The sequence below is a fragment of the Schistocerca serialis genome, chromosome 10 (genome assembly GCF_023864345.2).
Source record: "Schistocerca serialis cubense isolate TAMUIC-IGC-003099 chromosome 10, iqSchSeri2.2, whole genome shotgun sequence".
Lineage (NCBI taxonomy): Eukaryota > Metazoa > Arthropoda > Insecta > Orthoptera > Acrididae > Schistocerca > Schistocerca serialis.
This window is the reverse complement of record NC_064647.1, coordinates 166,788,504-166,807,076: the sequence shown is the minus strand read 5'-3', so window position 1 is coordinate 166,807,076 and position 18,573 is coordinate 166,788,504. Positions and strand designations below refer to the sequence as shown.

Genomic DNA, 18,573 nt, shown 5'->3' with positions numbered 1-18,573 from the left:
AGTACCGCTCATGGTCAGCAAAGCAGCAACTCGGTGACAGTAGTAATTTAAGTTAATGTAGTGAGGTGCAAGTATGTTAAAAACGGGGTGTAAAATATATGATGGCAGGAACATGAGCCATGCACAGTTCAATCGCTGCGTAGATAAATAAATAAATAAATAAATTGCATTCTCCTGATTTTCCATTCTACTGATCTTTTCCATTTGTGACAGAATTACAGTGTCAGCGGCAAACCTTAAAGATTTTCATTTCTCCTTCCTAAAATCTTTTTCATTTCCAAAATTTCTCCTTGGCTTTTGTTACTGCTTTCCCAGTGTGCAGATTGAATAATCTTGAATACTCACACAATCTACTATCCTGTCTTATTCCCTACGCATTTGTTGCCTCCATTTCACATCCTTCATCTCCTAGGACTACTTTCTGTACAAATTGTTGACAACATTTTGATATCTTTATTTTTTCCCCTGAAACTTCAATACTGTCAAACTCTTGTTCTAAGTCAACAAAGAATATCAATATGGGTTTGCCTTTTATACCCTATCTTCAAAGATAAGTTGTAATGGCAGTGTTGCTTTGCAAGTTACTAGATTTCTGTGGAATCCAACCTGATTTTTCTCTAGGTCAGCTACTGTCAGGTGCTCCATTCTTCTGTAGTTAGTTTGTGTTAGTATTTTACAACCATGACTTATTAAACTGATGCTTCCTTAATACTCACACCTGTTGATACACACCTTTTTGATAATCGGGATTGTTACTTTCTTAGTGAAGCCTGATGATATTTCCCCTGTCTCATATATCTTGCACACCAGGTGAAAAGCTTTTGCAGCTGTTGGTGCTCCCAAGGATCTCATTAACTCTGGGGGAATGTTGTCCACTTCAGGGGCTTTGTTTCAACTTAGGTCTTGCAGTGCTCTATCAAAGTCTTCTTGCAGTGTCACGTTTTCCATCACACCATCATCTGTTTGCTTTCTCTTCTCAATAGTGTCACCTTCAAGTTGATTTTCCCTGTACAGCTCTTCTATACATTCATTAGCAAACTTCGCAATCGATAAGCATGTATGGGAATCAGGTATGCATCCTAATTGCCTTCTTCTTCCTCTCTGCCCATCTCCTCCTCTTTTCACACACACACACACACACACACACACACACACACACACACACACACACACACACACACTCTCTCTCTCTCTCTCTCTCTCTCCAGTTCCTCATCCCCCCTCTCTCTGTCCTGCTTTCCCCTTTCTATGCCAATTTCCTTTCCTCCTCCCTCTCCCCCTGCCCCCTCTGTCCATCCCTTAACCCTCCCCCTCCCCCTTCCTCCCGCTCTCTGACCTTGAGCCTTATTTGTTAGTGCAAGCAAAAACCTTGACTGACAATTGAAGTCACATAAAATGAACGGATAAATCAGTTTGGATCACTAATATATGGGGTATGAAAGAGATCCACTCGATCTGTGAAGATAGTATCTTCAGTGACAGTACTTTGCATAATTTTAATCTGTGGCTGGTGGGATTAAAAAGTTAGCCATAAACATAACTTCCTTGTTTTCTCTTAAAATCAACTGTGAGGAAGAAAAGAAAACAAAACCCAGCACATTGTTGTGTATACAAATTTTGTTTCAAGTTATACAGGATGTCCCAGGTGAAAGTAGCCCATGTAAATATAAAGGAAATGCAGCAAACACAGAAACAAAGAGCTGAAATAGGTTTAACATTTATTTAAAATGAAAAGCAAAGTGAAAAATACATTTGTAGGTGATGCTGAAAGAGTCCCCTCTGCAAAATCAATATACAGTTGTGGACTTCTAAGCATAATCAGATACAACCGGTGTAAAGTTTGGCTCTTGATGATGCCAACTTCATGGCTGATGTTATCTTTCAGTTCCTGTACTTTCTGTGGCTTTGTTTCATAGGGCTTGCTCTTCAAGTGTCCCCACAGGAAAAAGTCACATGTTTTTAGATCCAGTGAACTTCGTGGCCATAAATCTTTGCTGACAGTTCGTTTCTCAGTGAAGACATTGTGGACTGTTTCCTAGGATAACTTAGACCTCTGGCATGATACCCCATCCTGCTGGAAGAAGCAATATTGTCTTTTATATTTGATGTGTTGAACACAAAATGTATCAAAAATTTCCATGTATGATGCACATTTCTGTTACACTGCACCGAACCAATTTTTTTCATCATGGAGTGGTTGCTGAGAAACAATGTTTGGGTTCTGTGTTGCCCAGTACCTTATGTTCTGTGAACTCTCACAACCAGGAAGGTGAAACTAGGCTTCATCACTCGTAATCTAATGGAAAGGATCTAACAAACCATCACTATCAGCAAACTTACACATTTCAGACTGGGTTTTTGTTTGAGGGATCTATGATAGATTATAGTTAACCTGGGGGATAACCTAGTTGCAAATATGGTATAGAATCTGATATGGATTCCATTGGGCCCTGGGGCTTTGTTCAGTTTTAATGATGTCAGTGTCACTGACACTAATATCTATTTCACTCATCTTTCAGTGGAATAAGGGTTAACTTGTAAAGAATGTTTTAAAGTTAACCATTTCAGATTTTGCTTTGCTACTCTAAATTTCAGTGCCTGTTTTACCCATGATTATAGTTAACCTAGGGGGGCTGACTCAGCTGCAAATTGGGTATAAAATCTGAAACGGATTCCATTTGGGCTGTGGGGCTTTGTTCAATTTTAATGATTTCAGATGTTTCTTGATGCCACTAACACTCTGCATATTGAGTTTTCACATTTCCTTCCACAGTGGTCTCTCATTGCCTCTCAAAATTTTGGTGGTGGCACTAATTTTGGTACTGTGCTGCTACTAACAGGCTTTACATGCAAGCAGATTTTCTTTGGGTTTTGTGAAAGATCTGGACAGGTAAATGAGTTTCATGTAGCATCTCTCTATCTTTAGCCCAATGCTTTGTTTTATACTTATTATACAGTAGTCTGTTTCTTTAGAAAATCCTTTACAGTGTCTGTATACCTTGGAGGGAAGCATGATATGAGATGTGTTTCTCGATCACATCTAAGATAAAGGCCCTTCTAGGTTCTATAAAGGATGATCTCAGTTTGCGTAAGGTGGCTATTTATCATATCCCTTGGAGCTGTGGCATGTTATATGTCACAGTCAGATTATATTAGGACTGTGGAGGTCATTGTACTGAGCCTAAGCATCACACACATTTAAAACTGTCAAGCAAATCTGCTGTTGCCTGGAGATTCTGGCATGCACCTCCAGCTATTGGGATAGTGTTATTGAGAAACCAATTGAGGTTAAATGATTGAGTATGGAAGTTTTAGCTTAAATTATGCTTGGTATCTTGCTCTCTCCTTCATTGACAGACAGACAGGAGGAGTTAATGCTATCTCATTCATTGGTTGTTAATATTCACCCTGGATAACATCTAATCTTTGTCATCCATGATTGTGTGGTTGTGCACCTCTTGAAATTTTGTCTGTTGTCAAAGATGTCACCCAGCTGCATTCCTGTAATATATTTGAATATTTTGTAAACCAGAGACATTAAAGTTTTGAGACATGAAAATGAAAATATGTTCTGTGTCAGTGAAATGCAGTGTACTAAAATTGAAAAGTTATATGTAGAAGAAAGTTAGATATGAACTAAAAAGAAGTCCATGAGTAATAATAGTAATTTAATACTGTTTAATAACAGTAATCCAGCACATGAGAACTATGTGTGATCTTGGCAAAAAGATTCGTAAGAAAAGTCACATTGCTACAGTGACCACTTAAGATGCATTGAATAAATCAAAACACATATGGTCTAAACAAAACTTATATTACAGTTACAAAAGATTGGATATAACCTACATCTAGGATGAGTTCATGAAGCATTTCCACAATACTCGTGTTTGTTTGAACCTACTAGTAACAAATCCAGCAGCCTGCCTCTGAATTGCTTTGATCTCTTCCTTCAATCCAACCTGGTGCATTTCCAAAACTCCTGAGCAGTACTCAATAAGGGGTCACACTAGTGTTCCATATGTATGCTCCTTTACAGATGAATCACATTCTCCTAAAATTATACCAATAAATCAAATTCTCTCCCTCCAGGGGGCTCACCACTCTTTGGCGGGTTTGTGCTTGGCTACCATGGGGCCCCAGCCTTTGCAGCGTATTTTCCATTCCGTGCTACATATATGTCCTCTTGCTATTCTTTTTCCCCTCCATTGGCGAACATCTAGGATGATATTGGGAATATTCTGCATTGTCTGTCATTGACATAAGAACAGTCACACCTTTGTTTTCACGCCATTTTTCCTTTCTTTGTTTCCATTTTCCTCTTGTTCCTCCACTTCAGCATTTGAGGTTTCTCTTTTTCTTTTTCCTCCCTGTGTGCTCCTAAAGGCTGGCCCACATGTCTGACATGTAACAGGTGACTGGGTAATGCATAATTCCCAGCCCAAGGTTGATGGGTAGGGTTCCCATGTACTCCTGGTACAGGCCAGGCCCAGGGAGGAGTGATGAGCTGCAACCTTCCCAAATTGCTGATTGGTCCCTCTGTCACATGTTTGGGAAGTGTGACCTAACGTGTGAACAATCACCTAAGGTATGTGCGCCCCCTTGTGAAGGGAGCCCCCAATTGTAAGGAGCGAGCAATCAGAGACATTGGTAATCTTGTGGGATTTTCTTGCAATGAGTCAATCATCTTCCCAGTCAACACCTACAGAATGTAAACGTAATGAGGCTACTGATTTGAAGAGCCTTCCCACTGCACCACAGTTCTTTGTGGTCTCGCGTACTGAAGATGGTCAGTCCTTCGCCACAGTAAGTCCATTTATTATTCAGAAAGGTGTTGATGGAGTTGCTGGCCCTGTGAAATCCTGCTCTTGTTTACGGAATGCTTTTGGAGACTGCCTCTGATTCTCAAGCACAACTACTGCTTGCTGCCTCGCTTCTCCATGACTACCCTTTTTGTGTCGAGGCCTATAGAACTTTGAATTCTTCCCGTGGTGTATTTTACACCAGGCTGCTCGATGGTCTAACTGACGCTGAAATCCAATTTTACCTCTCTGATCAGGGTGTCATTACTGTCTGTCATGTAATGAAAATGTAGATTCCTCTGTAGTGCCCACCTACACTCTTTTCCTCATCTTTGATAGAGTGGTGCTGCCATCCAAGATCAAAGCAGGCTATGAAATTATCACAGTCCGACCATACATTCTGAACCCAATGCGCTGCTACCAGTATCATCATTTCAACCACACTAGAATGTCTTGTCGACACCCAGCCAAATGTGTAACCTGTGTTAGGGATGCACACGAGGGTGATTGTCCACCTCCTTCTCCCCGCTGTATCAGCTGCAACGGCGGCCATGCCGCCACCTCCCAGATTGTCCTGTGTAACTTGATGAGTGGGCTGTCAAAGAGATCTGGGTAAAGGAAAAAGTGCTTTATCCAGTAGTTTGGAAGTTACTGGCTAGTTGCAAACCCTGTTTTCTCCTGTCTGACACCTATAGTTCTGTTCTTGTTACTCCTCGCTCCATGAAGAACATGGCCACGCAGACATGCAACTCCAAATTTAGCTACGAGGGTGTGACAAATCGCCCAGTGCCAAGGTGGCATGGCATTCCCCCATGCCACTGTGCAACAAAACATCAAACTCTCACCTCAAGGGGTGAAGCCACCAGCTACACAATCAGTGAGCAGGAAAGGATAGGAGTACTCCCGTGAAGACTTCCTCCATCCCCCCAGCCAAACAACACCCGAGTCTTTCTCTAACAGGAAATGCTCAAAGAAGTCCACCAAAGGCAAACGGTCTTGTCCTTCACCAACTTGAAGATAGCATTCAATGGTGTCACCACGTGGTACCTTAACCTGGGTGTTTTTCAGTGTTGGACACCACAGACCGACCACGTAAGCAAGCCGATGCTTCTGTGGACCTCCAGCATCCACCTGCTCCTATGCCCTGTAGTAGCAACTCTACACCGGCTGTCGCTCAGTGGCCACCGAATTGACACCCCTACATCTCTTTCTCCTCATGACTGTCCTCCAATGGAATGTTCATGGCCTTTGGTCCCACAAAGAGGATTTATGGCTGCTTTTAGCATCACAGCATCCCCTTGTACTCTGCCTTCAGGAAACGAAATTGCGCCCTCACAACTGTTTTGGACTTTCACATTTCATACCTGTTGGTTTTGAGCTTCCCCCTGAGGTCCGCATTCCATCTCATGGGGGCATCATGCTGCTCGTACAGGATGACATTCATAGTCAGCCCATTTCCTTGACTACCCATCTTCAAGCCGTTGCAGTTCGTTTTTCCCTTCCCTGCCTGACTTTTTCTCTCTGTACCATTTATGTACCTCCATCATTTGATGTCACCAGGGCAGACTGCCTTCAACTTATTGGGCAGCCACCTCCCCCATTTTTGCTACTCAGTGACTTTAATACACATCATTCTCTTTGGGATTCTTCCAGGACCTGTCAGAGAGGTGCCCTCTTGGCTGACCTTCATAACCTCTTCTGCCTTAACACTGGAGCACTCACTTTCCTTTATGACTCCTTGCACACCTATTCCCATTTGGACCTATCCTTTTGCACTGCCAAACTTGCCCATCATCTTGCGTGGTCCGTTCTTTCTGACACTTACCCAAGTGATCATTTCCTGAGTGCTCTGAGTTTGCTGACTCCTACGCCATCCACGTGCACACCCAAATGGCAGCTTGCTAAGGCTGACTGGCAGTTTTACTCCTTCTTGGTGACCTTCGAAGAACAAGATTTCCCCAATTGTGATGACTAGATGGACTATCTCATCAATGTTATCCTTACTGCTGCAGAACATTCCATTCCTCGCACTTCCTCTTTACCACGTCATGTCATAGTCCCAAAGTGTACGAAGGAATGGCGCGATGCAATTCACGCACAGAGACGCGCTCTCCGTGTTTTTAACCATTATCCTATGATGGCAAACTGCATTAATTATAAACAGATGCATTCTAAGTTTCATCACGTTCTTTGGGATAGCAAATGAGCTAGCTGGATCTCATTCACTATTTCTTTTAACAGTTCCACCCTTTCCTCTATTGTGTGGGCCAACCTCTGACAACTCTCTGGGATCAAGATCCATTTCCCTATTTCCAGCCTCACAGTAGCAGACAATGTTATTGTGGACCCTATTGCTATCTCCAACACCTTGTGCCACCATTTTGCAGAAGTTTCATGCTCTTCCCACTATCACCCTCCATTGGAAATGAGCGGAGGCAGCTCGGCCGATACCTTTATCTCATCCGAATTGCCGCCTTTACTATGAGGGAGCTCGATCATGCTCTCAGTTCATCCTGTCTCTGCCCCTGGGCTGGACGCCATCCACTTTCAGATGTTACAGCACCTTTCTTTTGCGAGCAAGCACTTTCTACTTAAGGCACAGAACTGCATCTGGACAGAGGGCACATTTCCCAGATGCTGGCACGAAGCCACCGTCATACCCATACCTAAGCCCAGTAAGGACAAAAACCGTCCTTCTAGTTCCTGCCCAATCTACCTTATCAGCTGCATTTGCAAAATGATGGAATGTATGATTCATGCCCGGCTGGTATGGTGGATTGAGGTTCGCAATTTACTGACGAATGCACATTGTGGGTTTTGAGCACAGCGTTCTGCAATTGACCATCTCATTACTTTGTCCACCCATCATGAATTGTTTTTTGCAGAAATCCCAGACTGTGGCCATGTTTTTCGATTTGGAGAATGCCTGTGACACCTGCTGGAGAACTGGTATCCTCTGTACTCTTTGTATGTGGGGCTTCCATGGTTGCCTACCCTGTTTCCTTCAGGCATTTTTACAAGATCGAGTTTTCAAGGTTCACGTGGGTTCTGCCTTGTCTGACACCTGCATCCAGGAAAACAATGTGCCTGTCCTGAGTTCCGTCCTCTTTGCTATCACCATTAACCCTATCACGGCCTGTCTCCCACCGGGCATATCCAGCTCCATTTTTGTTCAGATTCTTCAGATTCAGATTCTTTATTCACCATTGACCACCTGAGATGGAATAGGCAATTTACATGGATATAATATAACATTTTCCTTGAATAATACCTTAAAACTAAATGAGCATTGCAAATAGTGCCCATAGATGATAACATACACCATAACATAAGATAAATACATTCAGTGACATCACATAATGAAATCCTTGAAAATTAATGTCGATTGATTTTATATTCATAAATTATGTTATATTGTAAAAAGGATTGATTAGTAACCAGTTTAGTAGCTTTCTCCTGAAGCTACTTATGTGAGCTGACCGAGAAGAAAATGGAAGTTTATTAAATATTTTTAGACTTTTGATTAGATGGAAATTCCCTGTTCTTGTCAGCCTGCACCTAGGTATGTCTCATTTTATTTTGCCTGTGGTGTTATGGTGGTGTATGTTTTCCCTCATTTCAAAATCTGCTATATTGTTTTTTTGCATACAATGCTGAGGCATATATATAAAGATTAATAACTGTTAAAATTTTCAGCTGAATGAACAGTGGCTGGCAGTGCTCTGATCTACCAGCGTTGCTCATTGCCCTTATCACTTTCCTCTGAATTTTTAGACCTTCAGTGATGTGAAGAGAGTGTCCCCATATCAGCAATCCATACTCTATATGTGACTGAAAGAGTCCAAAACAAATAACTCTTAAATATTATTTTGTCACCAGGCTCCTCAGTTTCTACATTAAATACATAACTCGATACAATTTTGCACAGGTATGGTTGATGTGTGTTTCCCACATTAACTTAGTCTACATGAATTCCTAGAATTTTAACTGCTTTCACCTATACCTCTCTTGACAATCCTAGTATAATCTGTTGGTTTTTATCAGGATTGCAAAGCAGTGTATTTGATGAGAACCAATTTAGTGCTGCTTCCAGGCCATCTTGTATCGTATCTTGCAGAATTGATATTTTCTCGTAACTGATATGTTCTCGTGCTGAGCAAGCAAAGTTGTCTCATCAGCATAACAAATTACAGTGTTGGGGATACAATGGGGTAAATCATTGACTGCAATTATAAAAAAGAAGGGCCCAAGGACAGAACCTTGTGGGACTCCTGTCTTAACTTCTAGCAATTGTGAGTCTCTGTTTCTGACAGAGGCAAACTGCTTCCTATTGTTTAGGTATGATTCAATTACTGCCAATGCAGAGTCTTGTACGCCATAGAATTTGAGTTTAGCAAGTAAGATATCATGAGAAATGCAGTCAAATGCCTTACTTAAATCACATAAAAGAAGTGAGGCTTTATTATTATTCTCGAAGGCTGTTATTACTTCATTCACAATTGAAAGAACAGCAGTGGTTGTATTTCTTCCCTTGCGGAAGACAAATTGACTATTAGAGAGTAAGTTATGTGACTCAAAGTAATAGGTTAGTTGGTTATAAATAAGAAATTCAAATATTTTCGAGAAAATGGGAACTATTGAAACTGGTCGGTAATTTTTGAGATCATTTCTGTCCCCTTTTTTGTACACTGGGATAACTTTCAATATTTTTAGAGTTGTAGGATAGACTCCAAACTCTAGACACCTATTAAACAGAAAGGCCAATTTTTTAATTATGTAATTGGACAACCAAGAGTAGTCCATGCTCTTGGAGTTTGAGAACTTTGCCACTACCTTTGTAACCTCAGTGGGTGCAATTGTCCTCCATTTAAAGGTATTTTTTGCAGATTGTTGTTGCTTAAGTAGATCACTTGCATTAGTGGTTGTTGTTTCAATTTTGTTCCTAATATCACTTACAGAGTCCATGAAAAAACCATTAACTTTATCCGGGTCAAGAGCTATTCTATGTTCATCATTCCTGCAGTGCTCTTGTGCAACAACATTCCATGCAGCTTTGCACTTATTAGAAGCCCCTTCAATGTATCTTTCGAATGCTGTTCTTTTTGCCATTCTAAGCTTAGTTTTGTAGGTTCTCTTACATTCAAGATATGCTGTGTACAGTTCATCTTTCTGCTCTGTTCCATATTTAAGAGAATTTTTATACACGTGGTACAATGATAACATATTTTCCTTCATATTGGTAAGTTCATCTGTGTACCACTTAATGTTTTTCTTTATAGGCTGGCTTTTATGATTGATTTTTATAAGAGGAGAACAAGAATACCACAAATATAAATAAATTTTAATGAAGTTCTCAAAAGCAGTTCCAGTTTTATTTATTCCCACTTGACAGTTATATATACAGTCCCACTTAATATCTCAGAGTTTCTAAATGAACTGGTTTACTAATTCTTCCTTCTGCCCTCTAACCCACAGTACCTTTTCCTTAGCATTGGCACCTGTGTTGGAGGGAAGTCCTTCAGTTTTGTGTTGGTTGAGTGTGAGGAATATTGGATCATGGTCTGCAAATCCCCCACCTACAATACTGACCATGTACAAATCCCTATCAAAGTTAACAATGATGTTATCTATACATGCTCCATCACGTGTGGCATTTCCATTGCTACAATATAGATTGAACATTCTGAGGAGATTGAAAAAATACTTTGTGTCTTGCTCACAATCATTTCCCATTTCTATATATTGACTATTTTGCCACTATTGCAGTTCTCCATGGACCTGTCTCACTGAGTGACATTTTCAGCAATGTCTTGATCATATTTACTCCTGGAGCATTGACAATGACTTTCCCTTTTCCACTGACAGAACTGTCTGTATGAATTTCTGATGACACAAGTGGTTTCTCCTACCATCTTTGCACGTTGGGCCTGTTGCCCTTCTGTTCATTTAAACTATGAAATTCCTGGGACACATGCTCGATAGGAAACTCTCTTGGTCTTCCCATGTATCTTACCTGGCAGTATGTGGCTCCTCAATGTCCTACGTGTTGTCAATGGTACCTCCTGGGGTGCCGATCGAACCACGCTCCTCAGTTTCTACCAGTTCCTTGTCAATTCGAAACTAGACTATGGGTGCTTTGTTTATGCATCTTCACACCCATCCCATTTATGCCATCTCAACACTATCCACTATCGTGGCATCTGTTCGGGGGCAGGTGGAGGCTTTGTCTGTTAGGCTCATCGAGCTCGAGGCACAGGCGTCGGCTCGTAGTGGCGTTGGGGCAACTGTGGTGAGACCTATGCCTACTTCGGTGGCCTTGGAATCACATGGAACCCCTGATGTCGCTGCGTCTTCCGGCAGTGAGCATCTTACCGGTCAGCCATCACTCCAGGGTGAATGGCGGACGGTGGTGGGCTCGCGCATGCCTGGCCGAAAGGCAAAGGTGGGATCTGGCCGCGTGGCAGCTGCCTTACCCCTTTCCAACAGGTACGGGGTGCTTCCTAGTGGTGATGACATCGTTTCCGAGCCACCACAGGATGCCTCGCCTGTTGGGCCAGTGGCCGATTCTCCGGCAAGGTCCCGACAGTCACAGAGGGTGGGCCTATTAGTTATAGGGAGCTCCAACGTTAGGTGGGTTATGGAGCCCCTCAGGAAAATAGCGGGTAGGTCGGGGAAGAATGCCAGTGTGCACTCGGTGTGCTTGCCGGGGGGTCTCGTCCGTAATGTGGAGGAGGCCCTTCCGGCAGCTATTGAACGCACTGGGTGTGACCGGCTGCAGATAGTAGCACATGTCGGAACGAATGACGCCTGCCGCTTGGGTTCTGAGGCCATCCTTGGTTCCTTCCGGCGGCTGGCTGATTTGGTGAAGACAACCAGCATCGCACGCGGAGTGCAAGCTGAGCTTAATATCTGCAGCATAGTGCCCAGAGTCGATCGCGGTCCTCTGGTTTGGAGCCGTGTGGAGGGTCTAAACCAGAGGCTCAGACGACTCTGCGACTATTATGGTTGCAAATTCATCGACCTCCGTTATTGGGTGGAGAACTGTAGGGCCCCCCTAGACAGGTCAGGCGTGCACTACACACCGGAAGCAGCTACTAGGGTAGCAGAGTACGTGTGGCGTGCACACGGGGGTTTTTTAGGTTAGAGGGACCCCCCCCCCCCCCCCCCCCCTTGGGCGAAACGATAAAATACCTGACGGCTTACCAGAGAGGACATTATCATCGTTGATAAAGAACGTCCGTCCTCAGAGACCAAAAACAGGAAAAGTTAACGTAATATTGGTAAACTGCAGGAGTATCCAGGGCAAGGTTCCTGAATTAGTATCTCTTATTGAAGGAAATAGTGCGCATATAGTATTAGGAACGGAAAGTTGGTTAAAACCGGAAGTGAACAGTAACGAAATCCTAGACACAGAATGGAATATATACCGCAAGGATAGGATAAACGCCAATGGTGGAGGAGTATTTATAGCAGTAAAGAATTCAATAATATCCAGTGAAGTTATTAGCGAATGCGAATGTGAAATAATCTGGGTTAAGTTAAGTATCAAAGGTGGGTCAGATATGATAATCGGATGCTTCTATAGACCACCTGCATCAGCAACCGTAGTAGTTGAGCGCCTCAGAGAGAACCTGCAGAACGTCGTGAAGAAGTTTCGTAATCATACTATTGTAATAGGGGGAGACTTCAATCTACCAGGTATAGAATGGGATAGTCACACAATCAGAACTGGAGCCAGGGACAGAGACTCTTGTGACATTATCCTGACTGCCTTGTCCGAGAATTACTTCGAGCAGATAGTTAGAGAACCAACTCGTGAAGCTAACGTTTTGGACCTCATAGCAACAAATAGACCGGAACTTTTCGACTCCGTGAATGTAGAAGAGGGTATCAGTGATCATAAGTCAGTGGTTGCATCAATGACTACAAGTGTAATAAGAAATGCCAAGAAAGGAAGGAAAATATATTTGCTTAACAAGAGTGATAGGGCACAAATCGCAGAATATCTGAGTGACCACCATCAAACGTTCATTTCTGAGGAAGAGGATGTGGAACAAAAATGGAAAAAATTCAGAAACATCGTCCAGTACACCTTAGATAAGTTCGTACCGACTAAGGTCCAAAGCAAGGGGAAAGATCCACCGTGGTATAACAATCATATACGAAAGGTACTACGGAAACAAAGAAAGCTTCATCATAGGTTTAAGAGTAGTCGAATCATAGCTGATAAGGAAAAGCTGAACGAAGCGAAAAAGAGCGTAAAGAGAGCAATGAGAGAAGCATTCAACGAATTCGAACATAAAACATTGGCAAACAATCTAAACAAGAACCCCAAAAAGGTTTGGTCATATGTAAAATCGGTAAGCGGATCTAAATCCCCTATTCAGTCACTCGTTGACCACGATGGCACCGAAACAGAGGACGACCGAAGAAAGGCAGAAATACTGAATTCAGTGTTCCGAAACTGTTTCACTGTGGAAAATCGTAACACGGTCCCTGACTTCAGCCGTCGCACGGACGCCAAAATGGAAAATATTGAAATAAACGATATCGGAATTGAAAAACAACTGCTATCACTTAGTAGCGGAAAAGCATCCGGACCAGACGAGATACCCTTAAGATTCTACAGTGATTATGCTAAAGAACTTGCCCCCTTTCTATCAGCAATTTATCGTAGATCGCTGGAAGAACGTAAAGTACCTAGCGACTGGAAGAAAGCGCAGGTCGTTCCCATTTTCAAGAATATAAATCAGATGCGAATAATTATAGGCCTATTTCGCTTACGTCAATCTGTTGTAGAATAATGGAACATGTTTTGTGTTCTCGTATTATGACGTTCTTAGATAATACAAATCTCCTTCATCATAACCAACATGGATTCCGCAAACAGAGATCATGTGAAACTCAGCTCGCCCTATTTGCCCAAGAAATTCACAGTGCCGTAGACACTGGCGAGCAGATTGATGCCGTATTCCTGGACTTCAGGAAGGCATTTGATACGATTCCGCACTTACGTTTAGTGAATAAAATATGAGCTTACGAAATATCGGACCAGGTTTGTGATTGGATTCAGGATTTCCTAGAAGAAAGAACACAACATGTCATTCTTAACGGTTCAAAATCTGCAGATGTAGAGGTAATTTCGGGAGTACCGCAGGGAAGCGTGATAGGACCTTTATTGTTTACAATATACATAAATGACTTAGTTGACAACATCGGTAGCTCCGTGAGGCTATTTGCAGATGACACGGTTGTCTACAAGAAAGTAGCAACATCAGAAGACTCGTACGTACTCCAGGAGGACCTGCAGAGGATTAATGCATGGTGCGACAGCTGGCAGCTTTCCCTAAACGTAGATAAATGTAATATAATGCGCATACATAGGGGCAGAAATCCATTCCAGTACGATTATGCCATAGGTGGTAAATCATTGGAAGCGGTAACGACCGTAAAATACTTAGGAGTTACTATCCGGAGCGATCTGAAGTGGAATGATCACATAAAACAAATAGTGGGAAAAGCAGGCGCCAGGTTGAGATTCATAGGAAGAATTCTAAGAAAATGTGACTCATCGACGAAAGAAGTAGCTTACAAAACGCTTGTTCGTCCGATTCTTGAGTATTGCTCATCAGTATGGGACCCTTACCAGGTTGGATTAATAGAAGAGATAGACATGATCCAGCGAAAAGCAGCGCGATTCGTCATGGGGACATTTAGTCAGCGCGAGAGCGTTAGGGAAATGCTGAACAAGCTCCAGTGGCGGACACTTCAAGAAAGGCGTTACGCAATACGGAGAGGTTTATTATCGAAATTACGAGAGAGCACATTCCGGGAAGAGATGGGCAACATATTACTACCGCCCACATATATCTCGCGTAATGATCACAACGAAAAGATCCGAGAAATTAGAGCAAATACGGAGACTTACAAGCAGTCGTTCTTCCCACGCACAATTCGTGAATGGAACAGGGAAGGGGGGATCAGATAGTGGTACAATAAGTACCCTCCGCCACACACCGTAAGGTGGCTCGCGGAGTATAGATGTAGATGTAGATGTTCGGCCATTGGCGCTCAGTTGAGAGTCTGTATGCCGAAGCTGATGAACGACCCCTGTCCTACCGCTGTGACTTTCTCCTCAGCAGGTATGCATGCTGTTTGTTTGCCATGCGTGGCCACCCATCCTATGCCTTCTTCTTTGATGATTTCTTTGTCAGTATGGGGGTCATCCTTCTTCTTCTGTTACCCCCTGAAGTCCGCTTTCGGCACTTGCTATGGCGGCTTAACTTCACACTACCTGTACCTTACCCGGTGGGTGTGAATCCTTCACAACCTTGGCTTCATGAAGCAGCCCATGCTAACTATGGCCTCCATTCACTTCCTAAGGACACTACTCCAGCCTTGGTCTATCACCTTCAGTTTCACGACCTTTCCATGGAACTTCTTGATAATACCTTTGTCTACACTGATGGCTCTCGGACTGACCATGGTGATCTGGTGTGCCTTCATCATTGGCACCTATGTCTTTCAATATTGGCTTCTGGCACACCACTCTGGCACACACCCTGTATCAGGCTACAGAGTACATCTGGTGACACAGCCTTTTCAATTACGTCTTCTGGTCAGATTCACTCAGTACCCTTCAAAGTCTACATGCGCTGTACACTGCCCATGCCTTAGTGCAGCAAGTCCAGGAAAACTGTCAACTGCTCACTCTTGGTGGAGGCAGTGTGATGTTTCTGTGGGTCCCTGGTCATGTCGGTCTGCCAGGAAATGAGGCTGCTGACACTGCTGTCAAAGTTGCAGTCCTCGTACATCAGCCCGTGAGCACCTATGTTCCCTCCAATGATCTGTGTTGCCGGTTGTCAGGAGGTGGTTTTCCTTTGGCATTGCCAATGGTCCTCCCTTCACAGGAATAAGCTCTGGCTTATTAAGCCTCTTCCAGCAGCTTGGTCAACCTCCTCTTGGCCCTCCTGCTGGGAGGAGGTTATTTTAACTCGGTTGCATATTGGGCACTGCCTTTTTAGCCATAGTCATTTGCAAGTGGCGCTACCTCATCACTTTGTACACATTGCACTCAAGTTTTAACTGTCTGCCACTTCCTGATGGAATGCCCAATTTTTAACCATTTACTTTCCCGTTTGGGTTCGCCATCTGCATTATTGGCCATTTCAGCAAATGATGTGCGGGCTGTTGACCGTGTCTTACGGCGAAGGCCATTTAATTTTTAGTTTTGGACCTCCGTTTCTGTATGGTGTCATTTTTAGCCCTTTTTGCACATAGCTGTTTTTAGGTGTCTTCTATTATATCAGTTGGGACTGACGTATAGTCATTTTGTAACTCCTCTCCCTCTTTGTGTTCTATAGTTTTGACTTGGGTGTGTATGACTCCTGTTGTTTTTGCACCCTAAAACAAAACAAACAAACAAACAAACCAACCTCCCGCCTTCTCCTCACACCCATGAACCCACTACATCTAATTTTAAACATTTCCCTTTTTAAATTTTCTAAACTTCCTACCCAATTAAGGGATCTGACATTCCATGCACTGATCCGTAGAATGCCAGTTTGGTTTCTCCTGATAATGACATCCTCCTGAGTAGTCCCCACACAGAGATCCAAATGGGGGACTATTTCACCTCTGGAATATTTTACCCAAGAGGATGCCATTATCATGTAACCATACAATAAAGCGGCACGCCATCAGGAGCAATTACATCTGTAGTTTCCCATTGCTTTCAGCCGTTCGCAGTACCAACACAGCAAGACAGTTTTGGTTAATGTTAAGAGGCCAGATCAGTCAATCATCCAGACTGTTGCCCCTGCAACTGCTGGAAAGGCTGCTGCCCATCTTCAGGAACCACACATTTGTCTGCCCTCTCAACAGATACCCCTCCATTGTGGTTGCACCTACGGTATGGCTATCTGTATCACTGAGGCCTGCAAGCTTTCCCACCAGCGGTATGGTTCATGGTTCATGGGGCGCAAGTCACTTATGGTGTTTCTTTACATATTCTGCTCCTTCCGTCCTTGATAGCAGCGGTTGATGTCAAAAGATTTTGATTTGCATTTGCACTTGGCAGTTTTTGCCATTCTGCCATATTTTTTGCGCTGCGTTATTTACATTTCACTTTTGTAAACTGTTTCTCAATTCACCATAACAGTGTTTACTCCTGTATGTTTATTTTCATTCACATTGTTTTGTGTTGCCAACCAAAGAAACTACTTTGTATGCGTGCATATGTGCGCAAGTTAGTGAAAATTTCTTGTATGTTAGAGATGTGAGAGGACTGAGGTCGGGTTGACATTTACTTTTCATGGGGGGGAGGGGGGGGGGATGGAGCGAGCGTCTATTGGGGATGTACCTGGATGGTGATTATAGGACAGAATCTGGGAGGAGATGGTAGTGATAAATGGAGCAAATGGTTATATGTGTTATTTAATGTTCTATTAAGTAGTCAGTCAGTTTAAAGAGCATGTGGTTTGCCAAGTTGGTGTGATCATTTATCAGTTGTTTCATTTCTGTTATGATTTTTTTCGATGCGGTAGTTGTCTTGTAAGTTGAGTAGGTGTTTTTTTTTTTTTTTTTTTTTTTTTTTTCCTTCCTGATTTACATGTCTGTGTGTCTGGCTGTAATTTTATGTTGGTGTAAGTGTTCAGCAAAAGTTGAATAATTTGTGCTATACTTCTGTGCTATTAAAGGTTGTTTGTATCTTGAGTCAAATGTCTTCCTGGTTTGGCCTAAGTATTTTCTATCACCTGTTTTGGATTTCAGTTGGTATATCCCTGATTTCTGATAGAGATCAGCTTTTCCTATTGTTTTTTGGATGTGTTTCTGAACTGAGTTGTTTGTTTGGTGGGCTATTTTTATGCCTTGTTTTTTTTGCAAATATTAGATATTCTGGATGTGTATTCGTGGTTATAAAAATAGCCCACCAAACAAACAACTCAGTTCAGAAGCACATCCAAAAAACAATAGGAAAAGCTGATCTCTATCAGAAATCAGGAATATACCAACTGAAATCGCAAACATGTGATGGAAAATACTTAGGCCAAACCAAGAAGACATTTGACTCAAGATACAAACAACATGTAATAGCACAAAAGTATAGCACAAATTATTCAACTTTTGCTGAACACTTACACCAACATAAAATTACAGCCAGACACACAGACGTGTAAATCAGGGGGAAAAAAAAAAAGAAACACCTACTCACCTTACAAGAAAACTACCACATCGAAGAAAACCATAACAGAAACGAAACAACTGATAAATGATCACACCAACTTGGCAAACCACATGCTCTTTAAACTGACTGACTACTTAATAGAACATTAAATAACACATATAACCATTTGCTCCATTTATACACACACACACACACACACACACAAATGTAGCTTCACTGGTTGGCAGCACCTGCAACATGAATGAAAATAGACGTACAGACATAAACATTGTTACTGTGCGGAATGAGAAACAGTTTTCAAAAGTGAAGTCTAAATAACACAGTGCAATAAATACTGCAGAATGGCAAAAACTGCTAAGTGCAAATGTGAATTGATGTCTGCCACTGCTAGCAGGGAGGGAAGGAGCAGAATATATAAAGGAACACTGTAAGTAACTTGCACACCAATTTTATGAATAAAACACTGTTTTTAACAAAAAAGAACCAAAAATGTGCAAACATATATATCCAATTTACAGAATAATCATGGAAGATGCTTTATAAATAAAAGCGAAATGTGTCTGGTGTAATTCTTTTTAGTTGAATTGC

The 18,573-nt window shown here is 42.4% G+C and overlaps 1 protein-coding gene across 7 annotated transcripts in view; it reads left to right on the top strand.

Moving 5' to 3' along the window:
• The window catches only part of LOC126424864 (zinc finger protein 239-like), a 262,872-nt gene that overhangs the window by 15,092 nt on the left and 229,207 nt on the right, over nucleotides 1–18,573 (top strand). The window lies entirely within an intron of this gene.